The 12,234-nt window shown below is 44.5% G+C and overlaps 1 protein-coding gene and 1 long non-coding RNA gene across 11 annotated transcripts in view; one reads left to right on the forward strand and one right to left on the reverse strand.

The window, feature by feature from the left end:
• The window catches only part of LOC116653677 (uncharacterized), a 40,646-nt gene that overhangs the window by 8,754 nt on the left and 19,658 nt on the right, over positions 1-12,234 (forward strand). For 2 of the 4 annotated variants that reach the window (XR_014948403.1, XR_014948404.1), the window contains exons 2-5: positions 467-616; positions 727-797; positions 6,742-6,797; positions 7,896-8,377. This is a non-coding gene — a long non-coding RNA (uncharacterized LOC116653677). Of the gene's footprint in view, positions 1-466; positions 617-726; positions 798-6,741; positions 6,798-7,895; positions 9,302-12,234 lie in introns of those variants that run through there. The other 2 variants (XR_004307972.2, XR_014948405.1) reach the window with 2 other exon arrangements.
• Positions 1-12,234, reverse strand: part of LOC107316441 (uncharacterized) — a 297,655-nt gene that overhangs the window by 5,957 nt on the left and 279,464 nt on the right. For 6 of the 7 annotated variants that reach the window (XR_004307962.2, XR_014948400.1, XR_014948399.1 and 3 more), the window contains 2 exons: positions 3,419-3,526; positions 2,790-2,993 (listed from right to left, as the gene is read on the reverse strand). The gene's annotated coding sequence lies outside the window, so the exon portion shown is untranslated. Of the gene's footprint in view, positions 1-1,906; positions 2,017-2,789; positions 2,994-3,418; positions 3,527-12,234 lie in introns of all 7 variants that reach the window. The other variant, XM_085553587.1, reaches the window with a different exon arrangement.

The raw sequence follows: 12,234 nt of genomic DNA on the forward strand, positions 1-12,234 counted from the left end.
ATTCAAATATTCCTTTCAATTTTTATATCAATTTCCAGAGGCTCTACCTAAGTGTAAGGCTTTCTTTGCGAAAGTGCAGGCAATAAAACTGTTGCTGCTGCCAGCTTGTATGCCTCAGAGCTCAGGGGTTTTTTTTTGTCCTAACTGTATCAGGTTTTTAATAAAAAATATTAGCTTCCTTCACAAACTTGTATGTCATAGAGAAGAAAAACATCTTTCACTTGAAAGAAGATCTTAGTTATATTTAATGATGAAAACAAATCATTGTAAGAGAAGACAGAAGGCAACTGGAAGAAAAATCTGGGGAGTGGCAAGCAGTAAAAGCCCCTGGTTTCTCACCATTCTGGAAATGGATGCATGTTTTTAGAGCATGCCTCATATTTGGAAATGATTGTCTTCATTATTATAATTCATACTATTATGGACGTATAGAGTACACAGTGTGATAGTATCTTATTTCTTGCAGTTCGTGTATCATCTCCCCAGAAGTACACCTGTAACCACCTAAGAGCCCAAGCCTGTAAGATGTGAAACCTTTTGGGCGGTGTCTGGTTGGCTCCAGGACCAGAGAATTCAGCTGTGCAGCTCAGTTTCTCTCTCCTCTTCACAAGCAGAGGTACAGGCATAAAAAGACATGCAAACTGAAAAAAATTGGCATAGGTAAAGCTTCTGCCTTGTGTTTTTCAATTTCCTAGTTGAGTTGCTTTCCTTCTCCTCTATCCTCAGCTGCTCGAAAGGATGCCTGGAACAAAATGGTCTTGAAATGCTTCTCTCTGCTGACACTAGCAAGGTAGGAGGTGAGTTACATGGGACAACTAAAAGGCTCTTCCTCAGTTGAGGAGGAGTCAGTCAAGCAAGAATGAATGGTGGCAGCACATTATTGAGAGCTGCCTTACAGCTGTGCCTACTGTGCAGCCAATACACAGTCTCTCTTCCCTCCTTTAGCCAAAAGTCAGAAATGTTATGTCAGTCCTGTAGCCCAGAACAAGTCAGGAATCTGCAGCTCAGACAGTTTCTGTATGAAATAAATGTTCTGATCGTGTCACAAATGAGGACTGCAAACACTGTAACTTCAGAACTAGAAATGGTCAACTATCAGCATGCCATTCAGCTGCCTAGTGTATTAGTGAGGCTGGAAATAACTATATTGTTATTGATGTTTTCAGAAGGTATTTACTATGTTTAAAATGACACTTGTGTAAGCAGTGTTAGATATTAAATGGTGCTGCCTTAATCGAAATATAATTGCCATGAATAGAGACCAATTGGGAGAAAAAAAAAAAGCATTCCTGTAGGTTTGTTGCTTTTTTTTTTGCTGCATGCTACAGAGAGCTTAAGTGGAATAAATGACAGGATCATTGCAGAACAAGTCTGCTGCACCTGATGATGAATAGCACAGGTCAATGCCTAAAGGAGCACTGAACATCCAGAGCTGGAAGTCTCAGACACCAGCACATCCCAGGGGACGGGGCAAGGGACAACTCTGCTGGCACTCGCTCTGGTTCGTCAGCATTCAGAGTAACATAGGTGATAAATTCTGCACAGTAGAGGTTATTAATGCCTATGTTCTATCTGCCGCCTCACTGCAAAGGTTATAACACAGTACCTTCTTTTCCACTAGTGTTTTATATTAATGCTAAAGGAAATAATTTTGTTGGGTGTGTTTTCTCTAGAGTTTGGCCAATTCCTACATCAGCTCCCCTTGATCTGGGTCCCAAAAACTCACCAAATGCTGTGTTCTGAAGTTAGGATCCATAGAGAAAGGCATTCTGACTTCATGCCGCCCCTGTGCCTAGACTGCTATGTATAGTGAATCACTTGTTAGAAATCTGAATGTGTCATAGCTGGGCTGTGCTGAGATCTGCTGACATTAAATGTACTGTAATGGCTTACAGTTTCCACTTACGGTAACTGCTTCTCTTGAGTGTTCTTCAGTCCATCTTAAGGTGTTTGTCAGATGCTAACAGTGCAGTCAAACAGCAACTGCAGTATGCTCTGGAACTCAATCTGTATGTGCTGAGAAATATGTTAAGCTAAACACGGTGTTGTTCACAAACTGCTACTTAGAAAACTAACAGCCAAGAAGGGTGATCACTGGAGTCATTTCATTTATGTAGTTTTGGGCATGCTTTTTAGCTTTCTTCTACAGACATCTGTATCTGTGTGTGTTGTGGCAACCTTAGCAAACCTTTTGTGTGCACGGGAGAACTGCAGTCCTCATCTTGAACTGCATCCCTGAGATGCACCAACATTGCATGTTACTTTTCCAAATGATGCCAGTGAATTTTGTCACAGCCATTTGCTGAATGCTTTTCTAATCCGTGTTAATGAATGGTTTTTGTGAATGCTGATTCTGTGCGTATATTGCAAGAAGTCTAATAATACTTTACTCAAGCTCTGCTCTGCCTCCATGTCCACAGCCAGTAGTTACAAAGGCAGGGACTTTCCCTCCTTGGTGCAACACTTACTGTCAATAGCAATATTTTAGAGGAACAAGCTTTTATGCAAAGGTCAGGGAATTTTGTAAGGATCGTAACTGCTTAAAGGCTTCGTTAACCTTTACAAACTACTTGCTGCCGCATCGCACAACATACGATTAAATGACCATTAACATTCAGAGCGATTAATGAATGTAACAACCTCGAGGTATTACAAACAGTGTTGATGCTTCCCAGTACTGATCTCCCATCGTGAGCCGTATTGCAGAGAACAGACCTGAAGTACGATGCTCTGCCAATGATGATGCCTTTTTTTTTGTGGTGTGTGTGTGATCCAAGAAAGGTGTTTACCTGCATTAGTGTCCAGTGGAATGTTAAGGTGAGGTGGCACAGCTGCATCACCTTCTTTCTTCAGGCATTCCAGAAACTGTCTTGCTGGTAATAAACATTTAAAGGGACAAGTCCTGTCCCTTTATTTTGAGGAGATACCAGAGATTGGGATTGTGTGATCTCCTGAAAATCTTGAATCTGGGTACTGGGCTCATGGTCCACGTTCTGTTAAAGAGGCACAGAGAAATTAAATGAACATCTTTTCAGGCTACCTGTCCAAGCTTGTTTGGCCAAAAGAAATTAAGATTTCTTTGTGCTATTAACCCATATTGGTTATATATATAAGGCTGGTCCAGTCTCAGCCTAGTTTTTTGTGCTTATCTCTAGCATTCATTTGTAGCAAGATGCCAGGAGCTCTTTGTGAAGTCAGAAACTGACATGAAGTAAAGAAGACAAGTAATGTGCTGAAGTGGGAGAAATCTATGCTGTGTGAACCAGTGACACTATTAAAAACTTGGAGAGAAAAAATAATGATATGCACATAGAAACAAAGGTAAACACAACCAAGTGAAGTTAAAGATAACACATGTATTCATGCTGAACTAAGCAAAACTGTGGTGCTATGAATCTTTGTTAGTCTCCATACTTACATACTGGAGAAGGCCATCTGAAGAGCTCCTCTTTGCTTCCTTTATTCAGATTCTCTGAATATGGAGCTGTAATCACTTGCATAAATCTTTTCCACGGTACGCCTGTGGCTGCAATATCCAAAGTGGAGGTAATCTATGCAGTACCATGTAATTGTACAGAATTACACCTAAATGAGAAACAAGGCTAGATACTACTGACTTAATTGTATTAATACTAATTTTAGATGTGATGGAAGAAATAATTTCAGTGTCAGTTACTGTTGCTGTTGTTGCATTCGTTTTGAGTGGGCTTGGTATTTCGTGTGTTTGGGTGTTTTTTTTCCAATTTCAAGTTTTAAGTAATGTTTAAAGGTGTACACACAGTTTCGTGTGCTTTCAGATAGAGTTCTACATTGCAAGCACTGAGCATTTCATTATTTGCTACTGAATTCTCATGTTGCAGGTGGAGAGCGATGCCCACAGAGGTCACAGGCCAGCTTATAAACTTTTTTCATGATGAGAGGATTTCCATAACAAAGAAGTAACTGAGCTACTCTATTTTTGCTTGTTCTTTTCTATTCCGGCCAATTATAGGTCACTTAGATCAATTTGAATTGGAGGTGTGCCATAAACATTGTTTTAGAAGTCTTTGGTCTCTCATGGAAAAAATATTGTATCTCATCTCCTCATTTTTCTTTTTCTTTCTTTTTTTTTTTTTTTTTTTTTGTTCCAGTCCTTTCTTTACTAAGCAAAAGTGATAGTGTGAGAGGTGATGGAGAGGGCACAGCAGCGTGTCAGGCAAAAGACCCTGAGGCTCAGCTTATGAAACCTGACAGAGATTACAGTGGGCAGAAGGAAGCAGACAGAGGGAGAGGCTGAGAACTAGAAAAGCAAGGTGTTGTAGACTTACTGAATGCCAGAAATTACTTACAGTCATGGATTGTGATACAACTATATGAAAGAAAACACGACAGTGCAACACATGATCAGCATATACAGCACTGTCTTAAAAGGGGGGAAATTAGCATGCTAAAAAGACAGTGGAGTGTACCAAATGGGAAGAGCAAAGGCTCTCAGTGCCAACTCATCAAGAGATGAGTTATTCTCCAGTCCTTTGAGCTGCAAGTCAAATCTTGTACAACTTCCAGTAAATATCATATGCCAGCACTGTAAAGAAGCATGTAAGTGGTACTGAGGTGTTGTCAAATATTTGGATGTGGCATTTAATTTATTTCCTTGGTAACTTGTACCTCATTTTCTACGGTTCATTAAATAGAAAGGTAAGCACGTGCATAATGTCTTGCTGTAATGAGATCTTTGATTATCTCTGCTAATATCAGGCAGATATCAGCATCCACATAATTGTGCTTTTCTGCAGAGCTCATTTCTTTTCACCTTCTGTGGATGTTTCTTTGTTTCTCTGTGAAACTTTATCTTGAGCTTTCTGTTTTGTCATGAGTTTGTGTGCCTATAAGAACACCCTGCCACCTGAACACAGAATTATGTTGATCTGAAATAAGCTCATGCTTATGAAAGCACCAGGAAAGCAGTTTTCTGCCTATTTTGGTGTTTGCAAGTCTGGTTAAAACATTTAGGGGGAATTACCACCTGCCCATCCTCAGGAGCAGGAAAGAAAGGTGAAGCTGTTGCGTAGCAACATCATCTCCAAACAGCCAGGCATTTTCAGATATTAAACAATGTTATAAGAAGGAAAAAAATGGCAGTTTGAACTCAGTTGAATATTTTAAGGTAAAGTTATTGTTGAGTCAACTGTTAGAAAAACTATTTCCCTTCAACTTCTTTGCAGCATAGGAAGGAACCTAACATTTGAATTCTTTGTAGCTCTGAGAGAGACACACACCCTGTGTGTACTTGAGAAAGCTGCAGTGATTTCTCAGTATCCCAGCTTGTTCAGCAGTGAGCTGCACGCAGACTTGTCTTCTGATGAGGTGCTCCATAGATTTCTTCAACATACTTCCAAGCAAAACCATGAGAGGTGTCTGCCTTCCCAACAGCACTTAATAAAGAATCTAACCTTTTAATTGAAAGTGGGAAGCAGCATACTGAGTCAGGTAAAAATCATGCTTGCAGCATAATGGGCGTGATATAATAATGTTCATGTACAGCGTCAATCCCCAGCAGTTGGAGTTCATTGTATGCCCTGGCCCTGTACTGTATCAGTTACTGCTGCTTTCACTGCAGAGACCTGAGCCTGCCTATTCCTAGTGACAATACACTAGAAAAATCATTAGGAAATGTGTTATGTGCTCATTTTCCTGTAATCTAAAGAAATGCGAATAAGTAGAAACCAACAAAATAAACAAAAAAGAGTTAAATGATGTGAATTTAAACTATGCAAAAATAACATTTAAATAGACACGTGTTTCCTTTTTGAGGAGATCTTCTTGGTTTAAATCTGTTAGCCTACCAAGCAAGTAGAAGGAAGACTAAAATTATCTTTTCTGGTTTTAAGGTTGTTGCAAGTTATTGTTCTTGGCCTGCTGAAATCTCTTGTTCTAATCTTAGCTCTGATCTGGCAGTTCTTTTCTCATTACTGTTTATATTGAGCTGGATGAGTACGTACTCCTTCCATGCCAGTCCCATGCAATACACTTTCTTGTGCATTAGCTAAAACAACGTAAGAATGATAAAGCACAGACAAGGAAAAGCTTAGAAAAATGAAACCCAGGGTGTGGTCTTATACCAGGTCCTACACCACATTGTGGTGGGCATCCATGCTATGCTGGGTGTGTGACAGTGATTGTGCATTGTTAGTTTTGGAACCTAGTTTGTGTATGTGTGTGGGAATTGGAGATGGCTGTCATGGAAGTAATTTGGAGATTGAAGACCTTGTCAGATAAGTGAAGCTGATGATATCAAGTAGCATAATCACTATCTTACATGACCTAATATTCAGACGTGGTATCAGTGGTTCCCTAAATTCACTGGATCAGGTTGGAAGCAATGCGATAAGCCAACAGTCATGTTTAGTCCTTTGCATGCAGAATATCTATCTGAAAATCTCAGGAAGAATATAGTGGTGCATGAGTCTGTATATTGCAATGCTCTATATGAAGTTAAATATATTTGTTTTAATGTATGTGTGACCATGGATGAACATGATGCAATAATGTTGATGGACTGTTTTTATATGTTTGCATTTGTATTCTAATCTGCAAACCTTTCATGCTTTCCTCCCTTCTTTCATGAAAGAAAGTGGATGTACTCAAAAATAGTCAACTTTTTATTCTGTCTCTAACAAAAAGGAATAAGAGTAAACTGTAAGCCATGCCTCAGTGTAGCAGTTCAAGTAAATTCTGTTACTTCATGTATTTGTTTAACAGAGCAGTCACTGGGCATGAGGAGGAGAAATCAAACTGGAAAAAAATAGGGATAAAATGTGAGTATTATCAGGAAACAGTCTGACTTGATGTTTTTATTCATTGCTCCATTCTTAGTTGTCCACAAATTTCATGTGTGTGTGCCACGGTGAGAGATATATTCAGTGTTCACAAATGATAATGCAGTCTCAAAGTAATTAACTGGCAAAGAAGCTACTTAGCGCTGTCTGGGGTATTGCAGTTCTACGGCAGCAATATCTTTGATTTCATTTTATGTAATATAATTTATTTGCATTTGCTTCTGCCACTATGTAAAGTCTTAATGGGAGAATGCTCTTGGTGTCCCTTGGGGATACACTGTGCTTGATGATGAGCTCACAGACTACTAAGCTATCAAGTGCTCTTCCAAGATGTCCAGTATTTCCCAGCCTTGAGACAAATTATCAAGATTGCTAACAGATTTCTGTATCAGAAATACATCTCGTATTTGGTCATGGCTCATAAAGCAAGTAGCTCCAGTACTTGAGAGCCCAAACTGCATAACAAGGTGGCTATGGAGGTGGAAAGTGTTACCCTCTAGACAACCAACTGCTTCGTGTGTGGTTTGGGAATGAGGTATTACTAATGATAAGAACAGAGACTGTGCTTTTAATCTCTTTCATTTCTAATGTATTAGAAATAAGAAAGGGTGAGAAGAAAGAATGGAGTTAAGATTTCAGACACAGAATGTTTGGTGAGAATTCCTCTAAGTGTAGTTTCAGTATTTATAAATACTTAAGTGGTACCACAAACAAATTACAGGAAAAATGTGTCAAAATAGTTCATTGGAAGCCTCTCGTCTCCCTGGAAGAAGGAAAAAAACAAAAATAAAGGAGTGTATAAAAATTAATTTTAAAGTGTTTTTAGCGTGCTATTAAAATATTGCCGTAATCATTATTGATATTTGCAGTCTAGGAGCCATGAGGATTAATCATGCCCCTAATTTCTGAAGCTATGAATAAGCAAAGTAATTTAGTTGAACTTTCATTGACATCTTGCCAGCGTATGTGCTCATTAATGTGATTTGTCTGTTAGGCACATACTTTAGCAGTTAATTTAATACTTAAATGCCAATAAAAACTACCTATATGGTAATCTGTGGAATTCCTTTACTATAGGAGGGAGCACTGTTTATTGAGTGCTGTTGTGCCTCAGGATTGCATCCCCAAATACAAGGTATGTAAGTAACACTTTAACTTGAATGATGATAAAAGACAGTCTTGAGAAAAGGCAGAGAAAGAAGTATTTACATCAGTGATGCAGTATGGTTCTACCTCTGAATGACCACAAACTTAACCACATTGTCCAGTATAGTGGAAGATCTGGGTGGACCAAAATGTCCAAACCATTTCCTACTCTACTGCAATGGCGAGTAAGTGAAATGCCTTGCTTTGTATTTTGTTTTATTCCTACGTATCCAATAGATTCATGATGTCTGACAAAATCTTGTTTCTTAACAGCGATGGGAGAGAGAGATCTTGTTCGTTCATAACTGCCAAGATTGAAAGCATGCTCAAACTGGACTCAGTGAAGTCCTGTGTCATAGAGATCCCTGCCATGGGTAACAGGTGGCGAACTCAGATCAATGTTACTTTGAAAGGTCAGTGTGGCTAAGTAGCCTGATGTTTGTTATACTTGATGCCAACCTATACCGATTTCTGTCCTGATATATCAAGAGGGAAGAAGCTCACAGATACAAGTATATTTTGTCTGCTTTTGTCGCTTGAAAGAAAGTGCTCTACACAAGACCCGGTAGGCTTCGGTAAAGTTGAAATATTTGATTTCCAAAGTTAAGATGGTGTTTAAATATGTTAAGGCAACCTCCCCGTAATGTGAGACATAATGATTACTTTTCAAGTAGGTGTTGTGATTATCAGTTGAATATAATTTTATATTAGCTTCCATAGTTAATCTGGAGTCCCAGTATATTAGGAAAATGTGTGAACATTTATTATAAGTTTGCATATATGGAACAGTAACTTTGGTATGTGTTCAGAGCATGTTATTGCATACGTGAAATAAGTCATAGTTCCATGACAACAGCCGTGCAAGAAGAATAAGAGAACAGAAAAGATGAGGAGAGAGGTAATTAGCTCTTTTTTGATTTGTTGAGGGGGAACTGTTAGGGATTCATTAGCAGGACAGTAGAGACCAGGTACCTCACACACTGCAGTATTCTGAACAAGCCTACAGTACCAGGACTGATAGTTAGAGTTAGTGTTGTAACTTAAGAGCATCAGCTGATCCTTGAGCTGGAACGTGGATCAGAAATATCATTTTAATGCAAGTATGCATGCTTCCCCTTGCTTTCATTTGCTTCCTTTTTTCAGGGTTAGTGTTACTAGGTGACAGTCCACAGCTTTGTTAAAAAGATTGCATCAGTAGTGAATATAAATGGTATTTACCAATTATATTTATTAATAATTCATATTATATTAAATAATATGTATTATTGTAAAAGATCAATAACTAATTATTACGTGTAGTATATATTCTACGTACATAAAATAATATATATATAATATAGATAAATTAATTAATAAGAATAATACTATTAAAATAATTACTAATAAAATTACACCGCAACCAACACCCCACCCCACCCTACACCCAACGCAACACCATACACTATACCAACCCCCCAACACCACACACAACACCCTTCACCGCACCCTACTTGCCACACCCTACTCACCCCACCCATCACAACCTACACCACGCCACACCCTATGCACCACACCCTACACGCCCTGCGCAACGCTCTGTGCCACACCACACCCCTCACCACACCCCTCACCATAACCCCCCCCACACAACACACCCCACCCTACGCACCACACCTCCCCTAAACACCACACCCCACCCTACGCACCACACCCCACCCTACGCACCACACCCCCACCCTACGCACCACACCCCCCCTGTACACACCACACCCCCCCGTACACACCACACCCCCCCGTACACACCACACACCCCCCTAAACACCACACCCCCCCCAAACACCACACCACACCCTACGCAACACACCCCCCCTACGCACCACACCCCCCCTACGCACCACACCCCCCCTACGCACCACACCCCCCCTACGCACCACACCCCCCCTACGCACCACACCCCCCCTACGCACCACACCCCCCCTACGCACCACACCCCCCCCTACGCACCACACTCCCCCCTACACACCACACTCCCCACTAAGACCACACCCCCCCTACACACCACACCCCACCCTACACACCACACCCCCCTACACACCACACCCCCCCTTACACACCACACCCCCCCTTACACACCACACCCCCCCTTACACACCACACCCCCCCTTACACACCACAACCCCCTTACACACCACAACCCCCTTACACACCACACCCCCCCTTACACACCACACCCCCCCTTACACACCACACCCCCCTTACACACCACACCCCCCCTTACACACCACACCCCCCCTTACACACCACACCCCCCCTACACACCACACCCCCTACACACCACACCCCCCCTACACACCACACCCCCCCTACACACCACACCCCCCCTACACACCACACCCCCCCTACACACCACACCCCCCCTACACACCACACCCCCCCTACACACCACACCCCCCCTACACACCACACCCCCCCTACACACCACACCCCCCCTACACACCACACCCCCCCTACACACCACACCCCCCCTACACACCACACCCCCCCTACACAACACACCCCCCCTACACAACACACCCCCCCTACACAACACACCCCGCACTACACACCACACCCCCCCTACACAACACACCCCCCCTACACACCACACCCCGCTCTACACCCCACACCCCCCACTACACACCACACCCCACCCCACCCTACACATCCCACCCCACCTTACACACCAAGCCCCCCCCTACACACCACACCCCACCCCACCCTACACATCCCACCCCTCCGTACACACCCCACCCCACACACCACCCCAGCCTACACAAAACACCCCACCCTACACACCCCACCCCCCCTACACACCACATCCCCCCCACACACAACATCCCCCACACACCACACCACACCCCCCCCTACACACTACACCCGCCCCACACAACACACCCCACCCTACACACCACACCTCCCCCTACACACCACACCCCACCCCACCCTACACATCCCACCCCACCCTACACACCCCACCCCCCCTTACACACCACACCCACCCTACACACCACACCCCCACTACACACCACACCCCACCCCACCCCACCCTACACATCCCACCCCACTCTACACACCACACCCCCCCCTACACAACACACCACACCCCCCCTACAGCCCACACCCCCCTACACACCACACCCTCACTACACACCACACCCCACCCCACCCCACCCTACACATCCCACCCCACTCTACACACCACACCCCCCCTACACAACACACCACACCCCCCCTACAGCCCACACCCCCCCCTACAGACCACACCCTCACTACACACCACACCCCACCCCACCCTACACACCACACCCCCCCTACACACCACACCCCCTACACACCACACCCCACCCCCCCCCCTACACACCACAACCCATCCTACACACCACACCCCCCCTACACACCACAACCCACCATACACACCACACCCCACCCTACACACCCAACCCACCCTACACACATCACCCCCCTACAACACCCCCCCTACACACCACACCCCACTCTACACCCCACACCCCCCACTACACACCACAACCAACCCCAACCTAACCATCCCACCCCACCCTACACACCACACCCCCCCCTACACACCACACCCCACCCCACCCTACACATCCCACCCCACCGTACACACCCCACCACACACACCACACCCCCCTTACACACCACAACCCCCGTACAAACCACACCCCCCCTTACACACCACACCCCCCTACACACCACACCCCACCCTACACACCACACCCCCTACACCACACCCACCCCACTCTACACACCACACCCACCCTACACACCACACCCCCCCTACACACCACACCCCACCCCACCCTACACAACACACCCCACCCTACACCCCACACCCCCCCTACACACCACACCCCACCCCACCCTACACACCCCACCCACCCTACACACCCCACCCCCCCTACACACCACATCCCCCCCTTACACACCACACCCCCCACACACCACACCCCCCCTACACACCACACCCCCCCTACACACCACACCCCACCCTACACACCCCACCCACACACCACACCCGCCCTACACACCACACCCCCTCTACACACCACACCCCCCCTACACACCAACCCCCCCCTACACACCACCCCCCCTACACACCACACCCGCCCTACACACCACACCCCTCCTACACACCACACCCCACCCTACACACGACCCCACCCCACACACACCCCCCCACACACACACTACACCCCCCCCACACACACCACATCCCCCCTACACACCACAC

This window comes from Coturnix japonica, chromosome 7, assembly GCF_054131305.1.
Source record: "Coturnix japonica strain WE chromosome 7, WE-NBRP24, whole genome shotgun sequence".
In the NCBI taxonomy this organism is placed as follows: domain Eukaryota; kingdom Metazoa; phylum Chordata; class Aves; order Galliformes; family Phasianidae; genus Coturnix; species Coturnix japonica.